We start from the raw sequence: 11,021 nt of genomic DNA, 5'->3' as shown, positions 1-11,021 counted from the left end.
AAATTCAATTCAACATATTTTAAAATCCCGGGCCAATCCAAAACCCCCTTTCTGAAAAAAAATCTGTGAATAAAACGTCTGATTCTATACAAGTCATATACATACACTAGGATTTGGGGTAGCAGAAAATTGTAATGATTTATGGAATGTGCCTTAGTGCACAGACACTTAAACATAAATCAAGAGTGGTCCCGTTCAAGGATTTAAGAAGAGGGATCCAACTGGCAAGGTGCGGGGGTTAAAGAAAAAGTAGGTTCTAGGCTATTTGCTAATTTTTTTTCCCGTAAATAAACAAAATATTCCAACAAAAGGGAGGATAGTAATATACTGTGCTAATCCCACTGTTTGTTATCTAGAAGTTGCATGAATCACCTTCCATTAATTTGTTCTTATGATATGGACATGGAAAAATATTCATCTTAGCTCCAACACAACAGGATGCACATTTCTTAGCATAAAATGTGATCGCATTGCTGCATATAATTTCAATATAAACCGCCATTTTCTATAATTTTTTTCACGAAAGACATACATCGGGCTTGTTTTATCCATTAATCTAGAGGTTAGAAATTATGGGGAAATGATTGAAAATTTATAATACATAAAAAACTGACTTTATTACTGAAATAATATGTACATATATAGCAATCTAGTTGAAATACAATTTATCAGCATCTATTGAATATATAATTTAATATAAAACATTTTCTTTTCGTTGTGTTTGTAAGGTGTACGTTTTCAGGACGTTAAACCTGCTTTCAACACGTCTATAGCACTCGACTACTTTCAGTATCTTTATTTTTACGTCAAAAACACTTTGATAGAGATAAAAGAGGCTTTTTATTGTACATGACACACTTATAAAGTGAGCCTTTTACAAATCTCGATACAAGTAACCACATGTTTGTTTGGGTATGTCTAAAGTATTTTTATACTGCTTTGTTGGGTAGATAGCAGTAGGGGATGCTAGGTAGAGTCTTTCTATGAATGAGACCACACAACAGAAATGACTCTAACGTCTTTGGTTGTGGGCTGAAATATATTAATATTAAAACTAAAATAAAGTTTTAATAATTTAATTTGTTCCTCGATGCACACATACAGATGATCAATATAAACAGATTAAACAGATAAAAACAATTCATACTAGTAAATAACTAATCGATATAATATAAAATAACATGTAATGAAAAGTGTCACTGAATTATAAATTGTCTCATGTACTGATAGAACTTTATGTTCGAGCATAAAATTATTGAATTATTGTTTTCTTAAGGACAAAATGAACACTGTCATAATGAAATCTATGCATAGGAACTTAATTGAATTAAAATAAGATAAACACTCTTAACACATCCGAATAATCAATAGAGAAAATAAAACACATACCTACAATGTATCATAATATTCGAAAAAGAGAAAAACATATAAATTCAATTCTTTCAATGAGAAAACGTGTGATCTGGGAAGAGACAGATGCAACGTATTAAAACTTAATTCAGAAGAGACATTTTGTCATTAAAAGTTTAACTAAAATGTTTTACTCCAAAAATCAGAAAACATCTATTTACATGTACAAGGCCTACGTGGGGACACAATCAAGGGATCATAATGCATCGAAAATGAATCGAAAGAAAATGGTATAAATATGAAAGGGAAAGCTAATCATTCTTAAAACATATTTTCAAGTTACGCCTTACAGCATTTGCCATTCTATTGTCTTTGTTTTGGGTAAATTTTACCATAAATACATTTGACAATTTTGTCCCTGAAAAAGCTTCATGAATTAACTCCCTTTAATTATATAAAATAAGTCTTTCGATTTCCGATATAAGACAAAAAAAAATGAAATTGAGTAAATTGAAAACAATAAACAAAACAAAATCGTAACCATTTACATACCAACAAAAAGAAATAAAATAATCGTAATTAACTCTACAGGATCTTTAATACATGAAGCTTTTTTTTGTTACGGCTTAAATAATAAAAGGGATGTTTCTTGAAAATATAAAAGTTAGAATAATTAAAATTTTAAAATGAAGCATCTATAGATAAAAAAAAATATAATTGTTTAAGTACATAAAGTAAGTAATTTAACATACCTGAAATATATTAATATTAAAACTAAAATAAAGTTTTAATAATTTAATTTGTTCCTCGATGCACACATACAGATGATGCGGCATCGAGCGAACATCGTTATTTATACAGGATTAGCAATTAAAATTTACGAACCAATAAAATCAAATCTTTTACAAATTTTGGAAAATGGTCAGTTTTCAATCAAAAATCTTGACCAATAATGTAGGACGTTTCATACATTTTTTGTTTTTTTGTTTTTTGTTTTGGCTTTTTAGGATTAAAATGTCAAACATAAGCAATCAGCTATTTACCCTGAGGTGTATGAAACAATCAACTTAATTACATCATATATCCTGACTTAGATATAACTGCCAATATTTCAAAGGTTTCAGACAAAAGAGTTGATAGGAAAGCATTTTAAAAATTAATCCTTATTACAAAATTTGCCCAACATATAGTAAAAGTTTCAATGTAAAGTGCCAAAGGAAAGAATAGATAATTTATTATGTAAACGGACAAATAAAGAAATGTTTCTAAATTATTTGTAAAATTTTATTAATAAAGCTAAATTACGAAATTCAAATTAAATGAAATTTGCGCATTTTATCTATTTTGTTGAAAAGTATTATTTACAAAAATATACAAAAATCACTCTATGATAAATCTTCCCTACTACGAAAGCTTTGGACCCCAAAGCTAAATTATGAAATCATGATATCATCTGAAAATATAAAACCACAAGTATTAATCATTAATATATAAAATATCAGATGGAATAGTGTTCGCCCTCCTGTCATGCAGGCGAGATAAACATAATAGATATAATAATTATATTAACAATAACATACATGTACATAGGAATGTTACATAATGATCATAATTGTAATTAAGTTCTTATTTGGTAAAGTACTATGGATCAATAGCCTTAACAAAAAAATACAATCAGTTAAAAAGATGCAATGTCTGTATTAATTTATAACTGCGGGTAAAGAGAAAAAGATTTTGGTACTATTTCGCTTTGATCTGGTAACAAAGTACAATAATTATTGTGAACAAACATTACATAGGCACAAAATGGTTGCTTTAATATCTTACGTAGTTTAAACCATGAAACAATATCAATAGGAATGCATGTTGGTACAGAAATATGTTGTGAAGTCAACTTATTTGTAACAATGAAGTTTGTCCATCCAGCTAATAATTTGAAAGTTGGAAATGGGGTGATGCTGATATTTTGAATACTGGGAGATTCAATTTCCCAATAAAATGGGCACAGAGACAAAGAAAGTATTGGTATAAACTTAGTAACACAGATGCATGAGTCCAAGAAAATTCATTTGTAATATAAGACATTAGATCAGTGGTTGATTGTGTAGACTTTGTAACATATTCATTAAATATAAATGAAGGTACTGTTTGTGATTTTACACTTGCAACTTGTTGTAATACTAACAATGCAGTAGCCATTTTACGAACTTTGAAAAATAAGTAAAAAATAGTGATAATAGATAAAAATCCAATACCTAATGCTACAAAAACTAAAACTGCATTGGTATCAGGCCATTCTTTATTTAGGGTGATATCTCCTGTTAACAAGGGTTCAGTAAGTGTTTTAAAAATCTGTTCGTCTTTCTTGGCTGCTTTTGCCATTTTAGTAAGACTTAAATGTTCTTTTTGGTCTGCGACCAAGATTTGTGACATGTCATGGTTATATATTTTGAAGTTTGGTATTTTTAATGAAACTTTGGTAGGAAATGTGGTGTCACCTAATATGTTGTTCAGCTTAGTGTGATTGAAAAATTCTGTTAGTAAAGCTAAATTCACAGGATGAGAAACAGAAAAGGCAGACAGAGGGTCAAATATGTTAGCTTCATTATAACAACTTATTAGTCTTGGTGCAAAGTATAGGAATGGTGATGACAAGGTACATCTGCAAGGTACATGTACTTTACAGAAGGAACAGGATGGAATTTGCTTAGTGTTATCAGGACATGTTAATGTTAGTGGATTGTTATTCTTATAAACAAGTACTGATGTGTGTGTTAGTTCTATGACTTTGTGTGTTAAAGGCTAAAAACCACTAATTCCACTTCCTATAGGCTTCTATGCTAATTTGACAATATTCAATGGCTTCTCTGGACTTTACCTTAACTTCAACCTGCAGAGGACTATATATCAGCATGATTCTACATATGTCAGCTCACAATCCTCAGAATGGCATGTGGGGTTAGCAGACTTGCAGTGCAGTACTGGTCACCGGAAGTGAAGGGTCTATAAAAAGCATGGGAAATCCCAGTGTTTTCACAAGATAGGGGTATATTTAGAAACCATTATGGAGATTAGGCTTCACATCACAAGAACCAAAATGCACCTATAAAATGTACAGAAATGTTTTTCCTTTCAGAAACTGTTTAATTTTTTTAAATAAGATGAGAACTTTTTTCACAGCACTATGAGGAACAGGGGTAATTTCTGCGTAGGACTATTTTTGCGTACATTCCAAATGCTCATTGGTTGAATTGGTGGTCTGTAACCTAAAGAGTCACTTTCTGTCTTAGAAAAAATAAATAACTATTCAAGTATCTTCCTATACACATATTGAATGCATTTGCAAAGTTTCAGTGAAATGTGACAAGCACTTTTTTAAATATTTGATTTTTAAATATAGGGTAACCAAGTTGCGCAAGCAAAAAAGTGACAATATTCTACCATACTTAAATGCATTAAATATTTGCAAAGAACTTTTTCTGACTTTTCAAATAAAAAAAATCAATCATGACTTGTTTTTTAACAATAGTAATAAAGAGATAGCCTTTAAAAGTAAACATTTTCTGAAAAATTGGTCTATTTTAAAAAATTTATGTCGGACATGCCTCCCCCTTTTTCTTGATCACATGTCAAAAACCCTAAATCTTTAAATTTTCACAAAAGTAGATATCTTTGGCTTTAAATTTGTAAATACAGTGTTTTCACATTAAAACATGACCAGTAAAGGGCACCTAAAGCAAAAAAAGTACTCAAAAATGGATTTTCCATGTTGCCATCAGGAAATGCTTATATGTCCTTAACCGCAGTAATGAAAGTGAGTTTTTCCTCATTTCTAACCAAATTTTTGCTCAAATCTACACAAAACTTGATTTCAAGTGCTGATTACCACCATATTGAGGTAAACATAGCCCTCAAAGTTTAATATTTGATATTTTTACTAAATTTTCTACACTTTTTACAAGATAGGACATAAAAATCAGCCAAAAAGACCAATTTTCCATAATTTGGACCTATAACTAAAAAAAAATGCATATTTTGAAGGATTTTTGTAGTGTATTCCTCTTATGGCAAAGTTTACAAGATCTTTAAGTAGTTTAAAGCTATTCCTTGAAACTTTTCATTTAGCCATGGCTTCAACTTAAGGCTAAAAACCACTAATTCCACTTCCCATAGGCTTCTATGCTAATTTGACAATATTCAATGGCTTCTCTGGACTTTACCTTAACTTCAACCTGCAGAGGACTATATATCAGCATGATTCTACATATGTCAGCTCACAATCCTCAGAATGGCATGTGGGGTTAGCAGACTTGCAGTGCAGTACTGGTCACCGGAAGTGAAGGGTCTATAAATAGCATGGGAAATCCCAGTGTTTTCACAAGATAGGGGTATATTTAGAAACCATTATGGAGATTAGGCTTCACATCACAAGAACCAAAATGCACCTATAAAATGTACAGAAATGTTTTTCCTTTCAGAAACTGTTTAAATTTTTTAAATAAGATGAGAACTTTTCTCACAGCACTATGAGGAACAGGGGTAATTTCTGCGTAGGACTATTTTTGCGTACGTTCCAAATGCTCATTGGTTGAATTGGTGGTCTGTAACCTAAATGATCTTGAATGAATCCAAAATTACATTCTTTCTTGACCATAGTTACATTGCTAGTAAAGAGTGCTATCATGCAACTTGGTTGTGAGGATTGAGTGAGCTGGAAATTCTCAGAGCATGTTAGAGTTTCAGCATGATCACAATTTGTTATGTCTTTAGTAGACAGTGTTGTGAAGTAATCATTATTATATGTGATTGCAAAGAAACTAGGAGTGTTCATTAGTTTAGTAGCATGTGACGAAGTATCATTTATTGGAACAGGAAGTGTTATAATTTTGAATAGGTTTAAGGGCTTGGGATGAGAAGAAATTTGAAATCGAAGAGTGATGTAGAGAGTAGAGTGGTTACGTGCAAACATGAAATTGGAGTATGTGTAGTAGTAAGCTGGGTCAAAATGAGTGAGGTAAAATCCTGGATAAGATTTTGTTAAAATTTGTTGGATTTTGTGCAAAACATGTGTTAAGGAATGTTTAGGGATTAGTAGAGGTGAGATTCTACCCTCAACTAAGCTTTGAATGCTTGTACTTAATTGGTTGAGGTTTTCTCTCAATATGTTAGCATCATTAACAAGAGTTGCAAGAATTTGTGAAATTTTAGACATAGAATCCTGAAAAGCAGAAAATGTGTTATTCATACCAGTAAATAACTAATCCATATAGTATAAAATAACATGTAATGAAAAGTGTCACTGAATTATAAATTGTCTCATGTACTGATAGAACTTTATGTTCGAGCATAAAATTATTGAATTATTGTTTTCTTAAGGACAAAATGAACACTGTCATAATGAAATCTATGCATAGGAACTTAATTGAATTAAAATAAGATAAACACTCTTAACACATCCGAATAATCAATAGAGAAAATAAAACACATACCTACAATGTATCATAATATTCGAAAAAGAGAAAAATATATAAATTCAATTCTTTCAATGAGAAAACGTGTGATCTGGGAAGAGACAGATGCAACGTATTAAAACTTAATTCAGAAGAGACATTTTGTAATTAAAAGTTTAACTAAAATGTTTTACTCCAAAAATCAGAAAACATCTATTTACATGTACAAGGCCTACGTGGGGACACAATCAAGGGATCATAATGCATCGAAAATGAATCGAAAGAAAATGGTACAAATATGAAAGGGAAAGCTAATCATTCTTAAAACATATTTTCAAGTTACGCCTTACAGCATTTGCCATTCTATTGTCTTTGTTTTGGGTAAATTTTACCATAAATACATTTGACAATTTTGTCCCTGAAAAAGCTTCATGAATTAACTCCCTTTAATTATATAAAATAAGTCTTTCGATTTCCGATATAAGATAAAAAAAAAAATGAAATTGAGTAAATTGAAAACAATAAACAAAACAAAATCGTAATCATTTACATACCAACAAAAAGAAATAAAATAATCGTAATTAACTCTACAGGATCTTTAATACATGAAGCTTTTTTTTGTTACGGCTTAAATAATAAAAGGGATGTTTCTTGAAAATATAAAAGTTAGAATAATTAAAATTTTAAAATGAAGCATCTATAGATAAAAAAAAATATAATTGTTTAAGTACATAAAGTAAGTAATTTAACATACCTGAAATATATTAATATTAAAACTAAAATAAAGTTTTAATAATTTAATTTGTTCCTCGATGCACACATACAGATGATGCGGCATCGAGCGAACATCGTTATTTATACAGGATTAGCAATTAAAATTTACGAACCAATAAAATCAAATCTTTTACAAATTTTGGAAAATGGTCAGTTTTCAATCAAAAATCTTGACCAATAATGTAGGACGTTTCATACATTTTTTGTTTTTTTGTTTTTTGTTTTGGCTTTTTAGGATTAAAATGTCAAACATAAGCAATCAGCTATTTACCCTGAGGTGTATGAAACAGTCAACTTAATTACATCATATATCCTGACTTAGATATAACTGCCAATATTTCAAAGGTTTCAGACAAAAGAGTTGATAGGAAAGCTTCTTAAAAATTAATACTTATTACAAAATTTGCCCAATATTTAGTAAAAGTTTCAATGTAAAGTGCCAAAGGAAAGAATAGATAATTTATTATGTAAACGGACAAATAAAGAAATGTTTCTAAATTATTTGTAAAATTTTATTAATAAAGCTAAATTACGAAATTCAAATTAAATGAAATTTGCACATTTTATCTATTTTGTTGAAAAGTATTATTTACAAAAATATACAAAAATCACTCTATGATAGTATTGTGTTTGAATAATCGAAAGCAACCACGGAATTTTAAGTAAAAGCTCATTTTGACTTTGGTCATTATCAGAATCTCTCATATGATATTATTACAGATAATAAATTAGAATATTTAATAAACTAAAATAAAAAAATCTTGCCTAATTGCCAGTGAAACTTTGTCCCATTGGTGGAACTGAAGGCTTATTTTGCAACGTACTTTATAATTTTCTTTTGTTGCTACACTCGCTTGTAAAGACGAAATAAAGATATGTATAATGCAACGACATAAGCTGTAAATCAAAAAAAAATATGTGCAATGAGGCCTTGTTTAGCAGTCAACACGTAGCTCTTGTTGTCAGACAAGCTCTTACATGTAGAACTCTTGTTGTTAGACAAGCTCTTTCGTGTAGAACTTTTGTTGTCAGACAAGCTCATACATGTAGAACTAAAAATACCAAAACTTAACAGCAGCAAACCAGTAAGACAACCATGTATTGTAGATAACCACTCATTTTATGTTTGATTTAGCGCGACATGCATTTAAGGTCCTGCAATTTTCTTTACCTTATTCACATTTTCTTCAAAAAATAAAAACCCGTGTACTTTTTTCTTACACATTGCCTCATTTTCAAAATAACGTAATGTGTTTGTATGCATTCTATTGACAAGATACAATTGCTATTAATAAACATTCGTTATGCATTCGCTATGCATTCGTTCCATTCGTTACCTACCAGTTTTCAACGCCTTTAGATCGTGAGCAAGCTGGGATTCGTTAAAGAGTAATCAAGGAACCAGGGTTATAGCGGTAATCAAAAGAATGTAATCCAGGGACAAAGACCCGACATCGAAAACAGACATACACAACAAAGAACATAAAGTAACTAAAATCATACATACAAAGTAACAAATGCAAATGAGCAACTCGGACTCCACTAAAAACTGGGAGCATGGACCAGGTGCACCGGTAGGGTAAGCGTCCTCTGCTTTTCTAGAAACACTAAAAATTCTGAAAAATTGTTCTGAATGCGCTTTACTCATTGCATATTCTTTTTTAACTGTCTTCATCGGACAGGTGAATTTTAATTTTTTTTGTATGCGATATGTAATTTGGTGCATGGCCGTTTTTTTTTTGGAAAAAAAATACATTCAGGAATTGATGTCACTTTTTTTCGGTCACATATCGAATATAAAATGATATTTATAGGTTGGGCAGATCCCTGGACCCATCACCTGTGATTAATGTCCTGAACAAAGAGGAGGCGCAACGGGGAGAAATCAATTTTATTTGATGAATGTATATATCCTATCATTGTCTATTTTAGAACGTTTTCCGTAAGTAGTAGAATAATTTGTTTATTATACTAACGTCTTTATTACAATGGTTTCTCGTTGAAATGAGTACTATTTTACATTATTGTTAAACATGGAAATCACACTGTATTTTCCATTAAAACAAAACGGAATTTTTCTTTTCATTGATAGTAACATATTGAAGCACCTTTATTTCAAATTCATGCTATTTCGTCTGTAACACTGTATTCATAACAATTAAATCACTGAATATCAACCTCTATTTTCTTTATATTTTAAAGTACATTTAGGCAACAAACCAAGTTGGGTTGTTTCCAGTAATGTTATAGTTCATTTCACATCAACAAGAATTACTAAGGTAATAAATACACGGGTATTTTGTATCAACAGAGGTATAGCAATTATTTCGAATGGTGCTGATATAAATCCTGCTAATATTTTTAAACTATTAAATGGTGACAATAGTATGACCAAGTGTGTAAGACAGTATTTTTTTAGAACTAGACAGTTTCTCCTTTTTTATCTTTACAATGTAAATTTATCTTGGCCTTCCCTTTGTTCATCAAATTGTTCTGTTATTTTTCATAGCTCATGCTGGGGTAAATGAGTTCAGTTAGATTTAAGCTAAAAAATTGTGTGTTGTAAAACATCCCTTAAATGTGATTTTGACAATTATATCCATTGGACAGTAAATATTTTTTTCCAAAGTTACTTTTTATTTGCACAATGAAATATATCGGTCTCGTATCTTGATCAACTAAAATTCTAACACTGTTTTTTTTTAACTCATTCTGCAAAACTAGTTATTAAAGTTATTAAAAGTATTGAAATAAAAAAAACTTTTATAATTTCTGAGAACCAAGTGTGCTTAGATAAAAACAAAAACAAAAAAAAAAAAAAAAAAAAAAAAAAAAAAAAAAGGCAAGCAAAATGCTAGGACCATCCTTGAAATAGCAAATTAGATGTTATGCAATCATCTGGAAAATGTTTTCATTGGGTCGAGATCTACCAACAGCCTAAAATTAAAGAACTATGCATAATGCATTTCAATGGGCTATAACTCGATAAACCAGACTCTGAACCCTTTATAATGTGTGCATTCAAGACTTTGTGTCATGTAACTCTTAAAGAGACGAAGGAAGGAGCAACATATTCATACAATGAGCCTAAATAAGCAACTATTCTACACATATTCAAAGCTTCAAAGTGTAACTTTTTCCCATTCATAATGGTCCCTTCATTATTATCCTGAACTTCACAAAAACTAGCTGTAGAAAGAATAAACAATCCAAAATATTTTATAACAAGCACTCATGACCTGACTAGATTCACTATATTTTTTCATGAATATTTGAAATATATTGTTTGCATGAAAGTTTATGAATTCAATATCTTCCTGAAATATTCTCAAGAACCACAAAACATTTACAAATCCATGTATCAGATATAAATATATTTTGATATGTATAGATCAAAATGTGTACAGTACAATCTGTCCATAAACATTTGCAATAAAATGAGCCAAG

General features: G+C 30.1%; 1 pseudogene; it reads right to left on the bottom strand.

Annotated features, from left to right (window-relative positions):
• Positions 1-2,259: 2,259 nt before the first annotated feature.
• Positions 2,260-7,870, bottom strand: LOC148620965 (uncharacterized; annotated as a pseudogene).
• Between the last annotated feature and the right edge of the window lie 3,151 nt (positions 7,871-11,021).

Source organism: Perna viridis, chromosome 3 (assembly GCF_037379345.1).
Source record: "Perna viridis isolate PV_CMFRI_1.1 ecotype Kerala chromosome 3, ASM3737934v1, whole genome shotgun sequence".
In the NCBI taxonomy this organism is placed as follows: Eukaryota; Metazoa; Mollusca; class Bivalvia; order Mytilida; family Mytilidae; genus Perna; species Perna viridis.
This window is presented reverse-complemented; position numbering and strand designations above follow the sequence as displayed.